The sequence below is a fragment of the Manis pentadactyla genome, chromosome 12 (genome assembly GCF_030020395.1).
Source record: "Manis pentadactyla isolate mManPen7 chromosome 12, mManPen7.hap1, whole genome shotgun sequence".
NCBI lineage: Eukaryota > Metazoa > Chordata > Mammalia > Pholidota > Manidae > Manis > Manis pentadactyla.
Window position 1 is genome coordinate 28117209 of NC_080030.1, and position 16060 is coordinate 28133268.

Below are 16060 nucleotides of genomic sequence, written 5' to 3' on the forward strand. Positions count from 1 at the left end.
AGGCTTTAGAGAGGGGCTTGGCAGTGTGGGCAATGTTGAGGCTCTGTGATCTGTAGTGTTTGTGGAGAACTAAATGGACCTGTGATCTCGCTGCCCACAGCGGTTTTAGGGAGCTGGGAGGGTGGGAAACGGCAGGTCCTCAAGTGAGCATCCAGCTGTTTTTCATGGAGGCTGTTGGCATTTACGAGGGGTCATTAGGTGTTTATGGGTCATGCACCATGCCCCCAGTGTGTTCCAGGTGAAACAACTGCAGCATTTACACAGCAGCCAAGAAAAAGCAATTCTGAAGACCTTCAGGCTCAAGAACAGCTGTCGAGTGTGGGCTCCGTCTCTGCTTCAGAGGCCAGGCCAGGGTGGGCTCTCTTTCCCCTGGAGTGCTGCCCTGGAGAGCTGACACACTTCGCACCAAGGGGCCTTTCTTCCCAGCCGAGTCACCCGGAGACCTCGAGGGGCTCCTGGGGGCTCCTGGAGACAGGAGGCCTGCGCTTTGGAGAGGCCTGCAGGTGAGCGCTGTGCCCTCGGGTCGGGGAGGGGCGCGGCTCCTGCGTGGGGAATCCTGCAGCTGCCCTGGCCCACAGCTGGCTGGCCCAGCGTGGGAAGCTTCCAGGTGTCCGTGTCTGGGTCCTCCCCGCCGCAGGGGCTTTCCCCCAGGCCTGCCTGGGGGCTTCTTGCTCCGTGATCTCTGCACGAGGCACTCTCCTGCCCCGCCCTCCCCGCCTACTGCTCGTGCCTTCCGCTGCACCCTCGTAGGCTCACGTGCTTAGCCTTTTCCTGGGTCGCTTTTGATGATCACTGATTGATTTTGGTGCTCACATACCTCTTTTCATCACATCTAAGAGGCCATTATTTGTAAAGTCGTTGCTTTATGAGCCACTAGGAAAGAAAAACACTGTCCATTGAATTGTGAGATAGCGGTTTATCAGTTAATATTTTTATTTCTACCTATTTAAAGAACTCTTTTAGACTTGATTAGACTCCGAGTTTTCCACATACCGCTCTTGTGCCTAGATAAACAGGGAGAATGGCTGTGAAGTACGTTGGCTAAGGTGCTCCTAGAACTTTCTCAGTTTACTTTCTGTGTCGGGGATGTCTGTGCCTGTTTTCTTCAGCGTCAGCCTCTGGTGAAGCCGCATTTCCTAATAAACATCCGTGAAGGTACCAAGAGCCTTTGGTTCTGGGCTCTTCTGTGGCAGCATGGCAGCTGTGTGGTTTGCCAGCCTTTGACTTGCCTGGGAAGTTCTCCTGACTCCCCAGCTTGCCACCTATCTCTGTCCCACCCGATTGGTTTCTGGGTACTGGGAGTGCCCTCTCTTTGTTTCTGGGATGTTCTCCCAAACCGCCGATGAGCATCCCGCAGCCTTTGCTGCTAGTGTGTTGTATGTGTGAGCGTGTTCTGGCTAATGGTGGGCGCGTCATGGTCCCTGCCTCGCCCGTGGCATCATAAGATGCCATTTGTCATGGGGTACACCCCAAATTTCATGTTAAACGGTGGGAAAAAAAGTGCACCTTAGAATTGGTGAGCCATGGTCTTTGTCTTTCTGTGTGTTGGATTGCTCGCCTCCGTGAGGACTCACCTCCTGGCCGCCTGCCCGTGATGAGTGATAGTGGTAGCCCTTGCAGGAACATGTGCGTCTGCTTCTGTTCACTTCCAGTTCCCAGAGTCCATGCAAACAGAGGTGCTTCCTGTTTTCTGTTTTTGAGAGATGGATCTGACGGACCCGAACCCATTCAGAAACATTTATGAGCATTTTCTGTCTACAGGTTACCCTGCTGGGTGCTGGTATCTGCAGAAGTGAGCCAGTACTCCCTTTCCCTTCACAGAGCTCAGGGTCACTGAACAAACCAACTAAAGAAAGACTTTTTTTTTATTTTAAAGAGGAGTAAGTTGAATAGGGACTGGATAGAAGATGAAATTTGAGGAATCATTATTAATTTTATTTGTGGCAGTAATGGCATTGGGTTGTGTTTTTTGAAAATCCTGATTGATCATAGATGCATTTATGGACGGGGTGATATCATGTCTGCTAGAAAATTATGAGGTAACAAGATGGGCCAAATTTGTTATTGAATTTGACTGATGGGTACCTGGGCTTTGTCATACTATTTTATTTTTGTATAATTTTGAAAATTTCATTGAAATAATTTAAAAAGAAGTTTATAGATGTATATAGCTTAAATTAGCAAACCAGCTGAAAACTAACATTTTTTAAAAAGCAACTGTAATGCTTTGTGATGGGGTCAGTAAAAGGTTTCTGCTCCCAGTTTCCGATGTGTGAGTGTTGGGGATTTTCCCTGTAGCACCATGCCAAGCCCCCTCACCAGCTGCATGTCCTACAGTTCAACCTGATTTGGTACTGCCTGGAATTGGCTTCAGATCCCACGGGATAAGGGCTCAGTCTCACGCGACTTCCCTGGGCTGCAGGTGCCAGCTGCTGGGCCAGCGTAACCTGAGCTTCTGACTGACTGGCTGAAAGTCACAGGTGCTCACCACCCCCTCCTTGGGATCGATTCATTTGCTAGAGCAGCTCACAGATCTCAGGAAACCCATTTACTTACTAAATTACTGATTTATTACAAAGGATGTTAAAGGATATGAAGAGAGAGCGTAGGGCCAGGTCCTGAGCAAAGAAGCTTCTGTCCCTGTGGCCCAGCATAGTGGAACGTGGAACTGTTCAGATTCTCCGATCTGGAAGCCCTCGGAAACCCCCACCTTTGGGTGTTTATGGAAACTTCATCATGTAGACGTGTGTGATGAAGCCATTGCCCATTGGTGATTGAGTCAGCCTCCAACCCTTATACCTCCCAGAAGTCGGGGGGAGGGACCACAAGTTCCAACCCCCTCTCCGCATGGTCGGCTCCCCGGCAAGCAGCCCCCACCCCTCCATGCTTTCCAGAAGGCACCTCAGTAACATAGACCCAGCTGTGGCTGAAAGGGACATGTTATGCCGTTTCACCGTCTAGGCTCCAAAGCCATTTCAGGAACTGAGAGCAAGAGACCAGGTATCAAAGAAAAGACACTCCTGTCGCTCCCACTGCTCTGGCAAGTCCAAGGGTTTAGAGGGCTGTGACCCAGACAAAAACAAAACATATGGTAAGTATATTATAGATCACAGTATTGCAGTCAGTAAAGATGGGCATCAGCCATGTATGTCTTCTATAATTAGGAATAATCCAGTGATGATTCTTTTCAAAGGATGCTTCAGAGAATCCTGAATTATCAGCTGTATCACCAGGAAAATATTCTTGCATTTGGTAGCATTTCTTCTATAAGAATTATGTGAATTCTTGGGAAATTGCTAGTTTTGGTGGAAGTTTCGGCTGTAGAATATCAGTCTGGGTGGTCTGAGATTGCTTACCTCTGCTTGGTGGCCCTGAGATCTCATCATCCACCAGAGTTTGGTGTAGATGTTTTCTTGTGTTGACTATGCCCGTCTCATTTGACAGGCGCCTGGAGGGCAGAAGACATGTCTTTGCGTTCGGCCTGTCAGCCAGACTCTCCCTCATCCCCTGCAGTTTTGCTTGCTGTCATAAATGATCCGTTAGGAGCTGTGGACGACCTGGGAAGTCAGAGTCAGAGGCCTTTAATAAATATTATATTATTGTTTCCCCAACAGGATATTACTGCAAAAGGCTCATATTTTACACTGTATTTGTAAATGAGAGATTTTTGACAAATATATGATACTGCATATTTTCTGTAAGTTGTAATTCCTGATACTTTAAATTTATATCAGCCATGTCGCTGAGATGCCTGCAACACTTTAGCACTGTTGTTCATTTATCTTTCATTTTAGCATGCCTGGAAGAATGTCAAGAACCGGTTTTCTTCCTGCATTCACACATACCATCTCCAGTGGACCCCAAAGTCATTAACTTGCCCCACAGACCATGCCCTAGCAAAGTTGGGGCTAGAATTGTAGTGTTCCCCCCACTACCTGAAAAATGGCTTTGGAGAAAATCAGCTGCGGCTCTCCTGGTCTGCAAGCTGTAGTCCCTGGTTATCAGCAACTCACAAATGGCAGGCTCGCCTCTCTTTTATGCAGAGCTGCAACCTCAGGCCTGGAAGGTGCTGATCACTGGGCAGGGGATCATCTCCCTAACCTTTGTCATTGCAAATTGCTATTGTGCCGAGGCAGACAGTGAGCAGGGAGGGGGAATCGTCCGGGATCTTTTGTGGTCAGAACTCCAGGCCAGAGGCTGGCGTCACAAAGGGAGCATAGCCGTGGCCATCCAAGCCTCATACACGGGCTCCCAGGGGCAGTGGGGCCTCAGGTGGAATATCTCTGGGCACAGGTGGCTGAAGCTCCTCCTCTTCCTGTGCTTTGGTGATTTGCAAGCCCACATGCCAGTAGGCATCAAGAAATAATGTGCATGACTAAACATGTGCCTTGGAAGAAGCGAGTTGAGTCTCTTTGTTTTCAAGAGAAAAGGAATGTAGGTAAAGTATCCCTTATCTCTGGGTATAAATCTGACTTGGCAGAAGTCATTTTTGCAGTAGTGTTTGTACTTAAGACATGGTTTTTCATTTAACGGGTTTTTCTCTCTAACCATTGAAAAGCGTGTGGTGGCATTTTGCCCCTGCTGGCCACAGAGGGTATTTCTGATCGTAAGTCTAGTTTCTCCAGCGTCAGAGAGCGTGGGCGTCCTTACCAGCGGTGCCATAGGTGTTTTAGAGCAAAGCTCTCATCAGCACCATGAGTTTTTGTTTAAGGTTTCTGCAGAGAGGGGGAAACATCTGTGGAAGGCAGGTGTGTGTGCAGGGTCTGAGCTGCCTGCAGAGATTTCAGTCCTGATGACCTGGGTGATTTCCAGTCACAGCTGTCTGTCTGGTCACCTACGTGCTGATGCTGGGCTGGGGACAGAGTCCCAGAGGGGGCCAGGGCAGCCCAGTAACTTCACATTGGGACGTTTGGAAACCATCTGTGTGTCCCTGGCTCTGCCAGGAAGACCCCAGGGTGATCGCTCATAGTAGGTGACGTGGCTCAGGGTATGCGTAGCACAGGAACCACCACCCGGGTTTGAATTCTGACTTTCGCACTCAGCTGTGTAAACTCAGGCAAGTGACCTAATCCCTCTGAGCCTCGGTCTACTCATCTACCTGTCCTGTCGGGTCGTTCAGTGTAGAAACAGATCAGAACAGTCCTGGTCCATGCAGAGTGAGTGCCAGCTGCTGGGCTGGGCTGAACTCTCGTGTGTCAGAGAGGGAGGCACTGGCACTCTGAGTCAGGGGGAGACTGTTCTGCATGGCCAGCCTTCCCAAGTCTGGGTCTCCTGTGCCTGCTGGAACCAGCGTCCCTCTGCCGTGTTCAGGCACCAGAAAGCACCGCCTCCTTGGAAAGAGAATGGGGCCAGAGGGACTCCTGCCTGCAACCCCCTCGCTCCCATGTTAGTGAGGAAGCTGAGCCCAAAGTAGGGGGGCTGTTCAGGGCCCCCCCACAGCAGTGGGAGCACAGAGAGGACCCTGGGGCTGCTTTGGGAGGAGGCGGGGCGCCGCAGGCCAGGACCCTCTCTCCCAGAGTGGGTGCCACCAAGTTAGTTCCCAATTTTGTCCCCTAATCTCTTGTCTTCGAAATCATACCAGGATGTGGCTTTTAACTATGCCACTATATAATTAATTTTTAAACTCTAATCGGCAGTTGGTTTTTTCAACATCTTGAGCTGTTATCTGAATATAGCGTGTTATTTGAAAGCTTCTCCACAAGGTTTTAATTAGTAAACGTTCTTTCAGTTTCATTAGCTCAGTTTCTGGTTTGCTTTTGAAACTGTATGTGAGTGACAGGTGGGAGACACATTAACAGTTGTGGTAATGTAGCGAAGCCCCCCAGCGAGGGCTGAGGACCAGCCCTGTCAGTAAGGACGGTGTCTGTGTGGTTTGCCCAATGCCTCTGATCAAGACGGCTCAGAACGAGATTGCAGGTTAATGGATACACTGCATGATCATTTCAAGAGGAATAACACATCTAAAAGCCCAGATGTCTGGTTGTGGTGATTCAGAGAGCCTGGTCATGACGTCAGACCCGAGTTCAAATCCTGCCATGTCTGCTGGTTGGCCTCTGCGTCCCCATGTGTTAGAAGGGGTCAGTGGGAATGGCTGAGGTGCTGGGGTAACGCCAATACAGTCCGTGAGGGCTTTTATTTTCACTGGTACATGTACCCACTCTCCTGCCCCACAGGTGCTTCTGGGGCTGATCCTGGGCTTCTCTACCGGAGAAGGGGACTGCATGAAGCAGACCCCAGGTGGATGGTCACATCACAGTGTGACCGATTGGACTGGGGCCGTCAAGCAGGTGTGCAGCCCCGCTGGAGGGAAGCCTCCCTCCCTCTGTGATCGCCCCCTCTCCTGGGCCACGCGGCACTGCTGTGGACCCTTGAAGCTCCCTGCTTTTGGTTAAGGCGAAGCTTCGGCTCTGAGTGAGGCTAGAGGTGTCTAAATGTCTGAGTTACATTTTTTAAGATCCCGTAAGTGTTCAGGGTGTGGTGCATGTTCCCAGGGGTACAGAGAGCAAAGTGGGCCTCGTGGATTAGTAGGACGCTGGAGTGGCTGATGGGATGGCAATTTCATGGGTATCTGGCTTCAAGTCCTGCCTTTACAGCTCCCCAGACATTCGAGCTTGTCATGTCCTCCCAGGCCTCCAGGGTGGCCCACCCTGTGAGCACCCCCAGGGCCCTGTCACCCTCACAGTGCTGAGCTGGGGGAAAGGCTGGCTCAGGTACCTTCCATATTTTCTGCATCATTTATTACTCCAGGAAGGGCATGTCACAGCTCCGAGGAGAGTCCTACTTTCAGAGGTCTGCACACACAGAAATAGGGGGCAAAGCATAGAAACCTAGCCCTTGCCCTAGCTGCTGCCCAGGAAGTCATATGCACAGAACGTACACGTCTAAGTGCTGATTAGGCAGCTGGAGTGGTGGGGCCAGGGAGCCAGGCCTAAGAGATGACCTTTAAAGGTCCCTGCACCCCTCTGATGCATGCAGCATGGTGAAATGTTCCATGATTTGAAACCCCCATTCTAAGGCACTGGCCTCTCCTTCAAAAGAGCCGCTACGTGGTGCCCAGAGAGGACAGGAGGTGGCCAGCACGTGGCTCTCCAGGGCCCTAGCAGTGTGGGTGCTGCAGTTCCGCTCAGCGTCTCCAGAGCGGTCGGGACCCGCTGTGATGGCATGTGTCTGAAGGTGCCCCATTTCCCTGTGCACATCTCCTTGCCCTTTCCCCGGGAGGGGCTCTGCTGCCCACCCCCAGCCCCGTGTGTGGGCAGAGGGAGCTGGTGCCTGAGCCCCTGAGGAGAGGAACCCGAGCCGAGGGTGGGCCGAGCTGTGTCCCACCAGCCCCGTGTGCCTGTGGGGCGAGGTCTGCATCTCCCGGGTCCTGGGTCCCCCACCGCGTTGACACCTAGGTCTCCCTAGCCTGCTGAGCACCCTGCGGTTTTTATTGGTCACTTGCAACCCAAGTGGAGCACATCTTGAGGGCTGGCGCATGCTTAGCTACTCGCCTTCTCTCACAGAGGCTCGCTGGTGGCCATGGGGCGCTGGGTCTGAGGGAGGCTGTGGGGGAGAACGGAAGCATGTGTGGACGTGCTGTGCTCGGATCAGTGAATGGAAGCATGGCGGACGAGGGCAACTTGAGGCCCAAAGGTGGTGGGGGCTCGGGAAGCATTTAGGAGTTCACTGGTGCGTGTCCTTGTGTCCCCTGGGTGTGGCTCAGCCCCTGCGCGCGGTTGGCGCCCCATGCATGATGCTGGTGAGGGAGATGCGGCCCCGTCTGCTGGGTCACAGTGGTGAGACTGGCTGGGGGCCTGGCCTTAGGGGAGGGGAGGGCCGCCGCTCCTGGACCAGCGCCTGCTGCCCCTCCTCTGGGCTTCTCGCCTGCAGGGTGCTTAGCCTCGGGGCAGAAAGTCATTTTACCCTTCTTTGTGCTGCGTCTCCAGTCTGTGGCAGCTGTGGTCTGGCAGAGGCGGTCCAGGTAAGGAGTCACGTCCTTCTGGGTGCGAACCTGGCCCTTCCCCCAGTGCGGAGTGAGCCTGGACTCAGAGAGAAGGGAAGTGTCCACCTTTTCCTCCAGAAACGCTGCACTGCTGTTGTGGCCCAGCAGCCCCAGCACTGCTGGCAAGTGAAACTACTAAATCCCTGCGTCTGAACTGGCAGAGGCGCCACCACGCCTCGTGTGAGGAGTGGAGGGAGGCCGCGTGGGGACTCTGAGGGACAGGAGAGGGAACGGAGGAGCGAAAGAACCCAGAGTTGTCTCCAAGCAGGCGAGTTCCTTCAGCTGTGTTCAGGAAAGAGCATTTCATTACTGCCCCTCCTTCCACCAGCTCATTGTCACGAAACAGTGCTGCGTTCAGGTGGTGATCTGTAGGTAACACCCGGGTTTAGACCGTCTCCAATCAGTCTGCCTGCTGGGCTCGGGACTAGGTGTCTGATGTTCTTTTATTCATTGCCTCCCATTGACTGGCTACTCTGATGCTCCGTGTCTTCAGTGACCTTACAAGGACAAGCCAGTCATAAGCTGCTGACCTCTGGGATAGAGTTGGAGGCTCAGGATGTAGTACAGGTAGGATGGAGGTGGGTTTGTGTTTGTGGTGGAGGGCCCCAATGCCTGGGGCCCACAGGGGGAGGCGCACAGTCTGGTCCCACTCGTGCTGACCCACAGTCAGTGCCACCGCGTGCTACAGGGGGCAAGCTCTTCGGTAGCATCTGTCGGAGCACCTCGAGCAACTGTAAAGGGTTTGAAGCCGACCCGCCAGGTGAAGAAGCTCAGGTGCCGTCAGAAAGGTGCCGACGACAGGAGAGCGCCCTCTCCATCCTTGAGGAGTAGACAGGACTGTGGTGGGATTCTGTTCCAGGACTGGTGCTCTTGGTGTGCAGGCGGGGGCACTTGTCTTGCCAGTGGGTTTCAGCTCCAGGCAAGTTCGCTATGGATTCAGTGTGACCAAAGAAAATGACAGCAAAACATTCTTGGGGGTGAAAGGGTTATACCCAACTTTATTTCCACGGTGGCAGGTCAGTCACTAAAATCCCGTTCACTCAGAGCGAGTCTGCATGCAGCAAGCCAGTCTCTGCCTCTGGGCCCCTCTGTCCACACAGCTCTCCTCTGGGCCTCTGTCTTCAGCCCTGCCATCGCTCCAGCCTCTGCTCTGCTCTCCTGCAGCCTTGCAGCCCTGCCACCATGTGTCGTGCCCAGAGCACTGGGTGGAGCTGTTTTTATAGAGTCAAATTGCCCACAGGTGTGCAGTGGGCTAGTCAACCAGGGCCAGGTGAGAATCCTGGCCATAGGAACTCCCATTTTATCCATAGCACTGCGTCAGTCATGCCTGCAGTTCTGCACAGAGTCAGGAGGTGCAGAAGAGTCTGCGCCCTGGATGGCATCTGGGGTCCTCTGAGCAGCGATCTAGGGAGAGGAGATGGTGGTGATCAGCAGTCCAGCATGGTGTCTGTTCCGCGCTGAGACGTGCTAGTCCAGCTTCTAAGAACTAGCAGAGCCCCGCCTAGAAATTCCACCAGCACGTTAGTGGTGAGTGGGAGCTGGGAAAACGCTGAAGTCAAGCGAAGAGGCGAGAACAGCGTAGGAGGCAGGCCTTGGAGAGAATTTCCTCCAGTACTACTGGCCCCCTGTCTGGAGCCAGGAGCTTTCCCTCTTCTACATGTTTTTGGGGATGTTCTTATTGGCCGAGCAGGAAGACAGCTGTAACATGAGTTCTCTGTGTGTAAGGGAATTTACATCCCTTTTTCCCCCTCCGTGTCACCCCTGCACAGGACTTACCTTGTGCAGAACTGAGGGTTCAGTTGCTGACCGAATCTCCTGGGTTGGATCTCTTGGAGCAGTTAATAAATTGTCATTAATAAAACATGTTCAGGGCACAGCACCTCTACCGAGCTGTGTGTCTGCCGTGCATTGTGAATGCTGAAGGTGCACCGCAGGGAGGCGGCACAGCATGCTTGGGCTTCACAGTCATCGCCCACTTAGCACTTTGTGCCCTCGGACCCGCAGCTTCCTAAGTCCCCAGCACCGCCTCTGTGACGTGGGGATGGTAACAGGGCGGACCTTGTGGAGCTGTTACAACGGTTAAATGCTGCCTGTGGAGCTCTTACTATAACCTTGTGCCCAGGTCTTCAGATAGAAGGTGCTTAGTAGCGCGCGTACATGCGTGCGTGCGTGCATGCGTGTGTGTGGGTGTGTGTGTTCTTAATTCAGCTGGAAGTCCTTTTCTTCTGTAGCTGTAGACACACGTAGCAGTCTGCACATGCACACACACACACATGCATGCACTCCCATCTCTTTCCTTTTTCCTGGCCAAAAAGGTGCATAAAGGTCATTTCACCAGAAACACAAAGGTATTTTGGGAAGGTGTGTGTGCTTTTCTTCCATCCCAGTGAGAGATGTATTTCACCTGGGCAGGTGCCTGGAGAGGTGGGCGTGAGAGTCCTAGCTGGGAGCGGGCCTCGTTACCCTTCTTTCATGCAGCAGGCACTGCACCAGGGTCTGGCACGGACTGTCCCAGGAGAGAGGGGACAGGGCCTGTCAGGGCATGCTTAGTGTCCGTATTTTAAGAGCTGCCTCGTCTGGTGACCAGCTCTAAGTACAGGATTTCACAAATGAAATACATTCAGGCTGAAGGAATTTGCCTGTTGATTGTACTTCAATTATTGCATTAAAATGAAGTTTCAACAGCTGCAGCGGCTCAGACTTTCTCTGCTGGATCTTCTCTCTCTCCCCCCTCCCTGCCGCCTGCACCTTTCATGCCTACGACCCCCACCCCCTGCCCCCGGCCGCAGCCTGGTGGTTTTCAGTTCGGCCACATGTCAGGAACGCCTAGTAAGATTTAAGAACTGCAGATGCCTAGGACCTACCCCAGACCAATCAAATCAGAATGTCGGGTTCTTGGGCTAAAGGGTGTCTTAGAAGAAACTCCCCTGAATGATTCTCATGCGGTTGGGTTTGAAAACAGTCTGGAAGAACTCAAGCATTTCCAGCTTTCGGCAGTGACTGCTGATGAAAATCATGGAACCCTTGCACGTATGTTTGTTCTGTGGTTTTCTCTTTTACACGACTTGGGTACTTGCTTTTATATGCAGAGTTGCGTATTGATGGGCACATAAATGGAGTGCCTAGTGGGTTACTGAATGATGCTCTTAGTCATAAGCAGTTATTCTGGGAGCTCCAAGAATCTCACTGGTTACAGTGAAAATAATGAACAGCATATATCAAAATGACAGGTTAGAGCTCAAGGAAAATACAATTTTTCTTACAGGCTCTGGACTGAATGAATACAGGGAGTGGGGCATTCAGTAGTCAGCCATAGATTTTATTTTTCCCTATTATTATAATCTGGGGTTTGGTGGTGGTTTTTGTTGTTTTGAGACAGAGGAGGTTTGACCCCATATATGAGTATCAGTGATCATGTGGGTGTAAATCTCAAGGAGAAATCACTCCAGACAACCCATCCTGGGTCATGTACCAACTGACTGGAAGTGTGGAGAACTTTTCATGATTAGAGGTGGAAATAAACAAGGCTGTCCCTTCCAGCCTGACCCGGACTGGTGGGTGACGCTGAGTGTCCCACACACTGCTCGGCTGCCCCCTGCACAGCACTGTGCACGCGTCTGAGTTGAGGCAGAGGACCTTCTGCGTGGTCACAAGCTATTGGGCAGGGTTGGTTTGCCTGCTGAGGCAGTGTGGGGAGGGGGTGGGTGGAGAGCTGGCACTTCTGGGGTCCCCGAAGTTCCCGGGCCGTTGCCGCCCCATCTAATGGAGGGCACACTGGCCGGAACTGAGGAGTGCTCCGAGGTGTGTCAGGAGCACGTTGAAGTTCTGTGTCTGTTTTCTTCTGCACAGTGTGTGTGTGTGTGTGTGAAGCATTTATAGAAATGGCTGACACTTACATGATTATTTCCTTCAAAAGACCTGATGAAATCGCCAGTGTGTAAGTCACATGTGGTTAAAACGAGAGCAGCCCCCGCATGCTTCACCTGGAGTTCAGAGAGCCAGGTCCCCGGGGCGGGGGGCCTCCCTCTGGGTCTCAGAGACTGGAAACTCCTATCACTTCTCCTCAGAAGTTGTCAAAGATTGGGGTTTCCATGGACCAGAATTGTAAAGTGTTTGTAAGTAAGAATGAAAGGTTCATTAATTGGTGGTGAGAAGGTGCTTCCGTGAGGAGTGGTGTGGGGGCGTGGGGGCTCCGGAAGCTGCAGCGCTGCCCGGTGGGCTGCTGGGTGCTAGGCGTGCTGATGTCCCTCCCATCACGGACGCCTGATGAATTGGCCGTCACCCTTCTGGGGATGTGTCTGTGTACAGAGTGAATGTCCTCTTATCCTAGTGATGGAGACTAGTTCAGAAAACGCAGTGTGCAGTTTATTAAAAAATAAATTAAAAATTACTGTCTCAGCTCCAAACTCTTCCAGCCTGCCCTGTGATGCCCAGCTATGGCTACACACATTCCCGACTGGCCAGCTGCTCCCGACGGGGTGCCCCAGGGACCAGGAAGAGGGACCTGGTCCCTCCTGGTTTCCTGTTCATGAGAGCAGCTGGCCGCAGACCTTGAATCCAGGTGGCAGCTTTCCAAGCAACGGGAGAAGCAGCCTCATCGCCCACCCGCCTTGCAGAGCCCAGCACCAGCCCCTGCCACCGAGGTAGCAAGGTCCTGGCATTCGGTCTGCTTCCCTGTGCCCCTCAGTCTGGGGACACTGGCTACCTCTTGTGGTGGCTGCCCCGATACCGTAGCCTCTGCTTTATGCTTTTCAGTTACCTAGTAAACAGCCTTTTACTTAGTCGACAATTTACATTAAGGCCTCTCTGCTCAAAACCCATGTGTAGTGTCTGAATTCTGGTTGAATCCTGGCTGCTACCTCTGGCGTTCTTTTCAGCGTTCTCTAGTACTCAGCAGAACTCTTTCCTGAGACTTACTGTACTTAATTAGATTACACCTTAGCGTACGTTCCTCAGATTTTTCTTGCTCATCTTCTGATGAGATTTTATTTAGACTCTTCAGTGAGATTTGAGACATACTCTTTTCTCATCAGTTACGTTATTTTGGAAGGATTGCCACAGATGGCGGGTGTCTTTCACTCTGCTGGCTCATTTTGGCTTTATTTTTGGAGGGTGACATTTTCTGACCTTATCTCCAAATTCTGTGTCTTTTAAGGGACAACTCTGAAATTTTCTTCAACTTCTGGATGATGGCAGTTGCATTTAAGTATTTAAGCCATGTATGCTTCTAAAAACTTGAGGAGTATATAAGGGAAAGCATGATACATTAAAACAAGAGCTTAAGCATCTAAGGCCCAGTAATTTGTGGCAGGCAGGGATGGAGGAATAGGGCGGAGAGGAAAAACGGGGTGTGGAGAATGGAAGGCTGCAGGAGAGCCCACCCTGCCTGTGCGGGTCCAGACCCTCGCTAGCTGTTACCCTCTCCCTGTGCTGAGCCCACGCCTCAGCAGACCTTGCAGGCTGCGGTTGTTAACACTGCCGCGGGGCAGGACCTGGGCCTCAGGATGCTGGCCGGGCAGGGCTCCTGCACCCCCGTGCTTTCCTGCATGTCCAGGCGCTGACCCAAGGGACCAGCCTCCAGTCGGGCCCCACATTGTATCTTGGTTGCCAAAGGAAGCGTGGTGGGTCACAGAGTGCTCATTTTCTAATTAAATGGACATTTTATTAGAAATTAGAAGCATTTCCTTGGGAGAGCCAAACATTTCCTTAGCCTTCACACTGGATAAGAAATCTAGTGGACTTCAGAGGCCACTGAACATCGTGACAGGTGGGCTGAAGCAGGTGTGTCCAGTCATTGTTGTGTAAAGGCGTTCCATGAGAGGAGAGGATGGCCTCTGTCCGCACCCTGCCTTCTGTAGCCTGACCTGGTCCGGGGTGAGACTCAGGGACCAGTGGTGTGTCCCGCAGCCTGCATGTCCCCCCCATCCTCAGGGCTAGTGTGATGGTGCTCGGAGGGCAAGCCGTGACACTTGCCCTGGCGTCCACCCTGTACTATTTATTTGCATGTAAACTTGAGGGAGGTGCCTAATCTCACTAAGTGTTAGTGTTGTCACTTATTACATGGGGGCAATAATAGCATTATTCTTTTGGTTTAGGTACACACGATTTCCCAAAACTTCTGGGGAGCTTATATTAAAGGGATGTATGTAGGAAAACTAAAAGCTATCGAAAGAAATAAACAGAGGCAGACAATTGGGGGAAGGGAGGTAAAGGGTGGGTGGGCTGGGCAGGGACCCACCTCAAGCGCCCGCAGGCGCAGGCCCTGCCGCAGAGCAGACACGGGAGCCAGCCCGTGTTGGTGGTGGTCTGCCCACTGTGGCGCCAAGACCCACTGGGCCTTCACTGGTCACAAACTGGCCCTTCTGTTCGAGGCGTCCTTGTCCCCAGATTGTGCCTCTGTCCCTGTGCAGGCGAGGAGCTGGAGTGATGGGTGAGCCGGTGGCCTAGGGCCTGGCCCGTTCGGGCAGCCGGGCAACAGAGCCCTGGGGCGGCGCTCACAGACCCGTGGGTTGTGTGGGCTTATGTGTGTCCCCTCCAGAAGGGAATAAAAACAGGGGCCCTGGGCGCTGACTCCCCTACGCCCATTCAGGCACTTTATATGTGTTCACTTCTTTTTTTTTTAAATAATTATTTTTTATTGAAGGGTAGTTGACGCACAGTATTACATTACATTAGTTTCAAGTGTACAACACAGTAGTAGAACATTTATATACATAATTCGAGGTTCCAGCTATCACCCTACCAAGCTGTTACAATATCTTGACTATATTCCTTATGCTATACATTACATCCTGGTTACTTATTTATTTTACCATTGGAAGTCTGTCCTTTTTTTTTTTTTTTTTTTTTGTGAGGGCATCTCTCATATTTATTGATCAAATGGTTGTTAACGACAATAAAATTCTGTATAGGGGAGTCAATGCTCAATGCACAATCATTAATCCACCCCAAGCCTAATTTTCGTCAGTCTCCAATCTTCTGAGGCATAACAAACAAGTTCTTACATGGAGAACAAATTCTTACATAATGAATAAGTTACATAGTGAACATTACAAGGGCAATCATCACAGAAACTTTCGGTTTTGCTCATGCATTATGAACTCTATAAACAGTTCAAATATGAATACTCATTTGGTTTTTATACTTGATTTATATGTGGATACCACATTTCTCTCTTTATTATTATTATTTTTAATAAAATGCTGAAGTGGTAGGTAGATACAAGATAAAGGTAGAAAACATAGTTTAGTGTTGTAAGAGAGCAAATGTAGATGATCAGGTGTGTGCCTGTAGACTATGTGTTAATCCAAGCTAGACCAGGGCAATAAAACATCCACGTATGCAGAAGATTTCTCTCAGAACAGGGGGGGTGAGGTTCTAAGCCTCACCTCTGTTGATCCCCAATTTCTCACCTGATGGCCCCCCTGCGACTGTGCCTGTCTTAGGTTGTTCCTCCCTTGAGGAATCTTACCCGTCTCTGGCTAACCAGTCATCTTCCGGGGCCATACAGGGAAATGTGAAGTTGGTAAGTGAGAGGGAAGCCTTATTGTTTGAAAAGGTTAGCTTTTTACTTCTTTGCCTATTTATGCCCTGTGGCTTCTATGCCCAGCATTTGTCTTGAGGTATCTTTACCACTTGGAAGAATTATGATACTCGGTAAATTTGATACGAGGCACGAATTCTATTTAGGGGTTGTAATTAGGAAGGAAGAAGAAAAGCTATAGAAGTAGCAGGCGGAAGAGAACATGGGAAGATTGATTATTTCTTTGATATATCTTCTTGTAGAGTACTTCAGCATGAATAGGTTTTAAGCTACTACTTAAATTGCGCACACACATTAACATAATAGGAGTATAGTTACATAACCAAAGCATATCTGTAATTACCAGCCATCTCCAGTGAAACCAAGTAAACCACTTAGGCACCTTAGGCATTTGTGAAAACTTATCTATGACATGGTGGATATTGTCCAACTGGACTTGAACAGTCTGAGAGAAATCAGACAAATTAAAACAACCCATTCCTGGGGAATGTTCACATCCCTTATGTTCTTTTAACAGTAAATAGTCTGTAGTTGTA

At 51.0% G+C, this 16060-nt stretch overlaps 1 protein-coding gene and 1 long non-coding RNA gene across 3 annotated transcripts in view; both read left to right on the forward strand.

The window, feature by feature from the left end:
- Positions 1-16060, forward strand: part of GALNT2 (polypeptide N-acetylgalactosaminyltransferase 2) — a 198959-nt gene that overhangs the window by 8237 nt on the left and 174662 nt on the right. The gene's annotated exons all lie outside the window — the stretch shown is intronic.
- Positions 631-3701, forward strand: LOC118907288 (uncharacterized). Of its 2 annotated transcripts, XR_008993152.1 has the most exons (3): positions 631-1676; positions 1762-2480; positions 3445-3701. It is a non-coding gene; the product is annotated as an uncharacterized LOC118907288 (long non-coding RNA). The 2 variants fall into 2 exon arrangements; XR_005022762.2 differs by having other exon boundaries at positions 631-2480.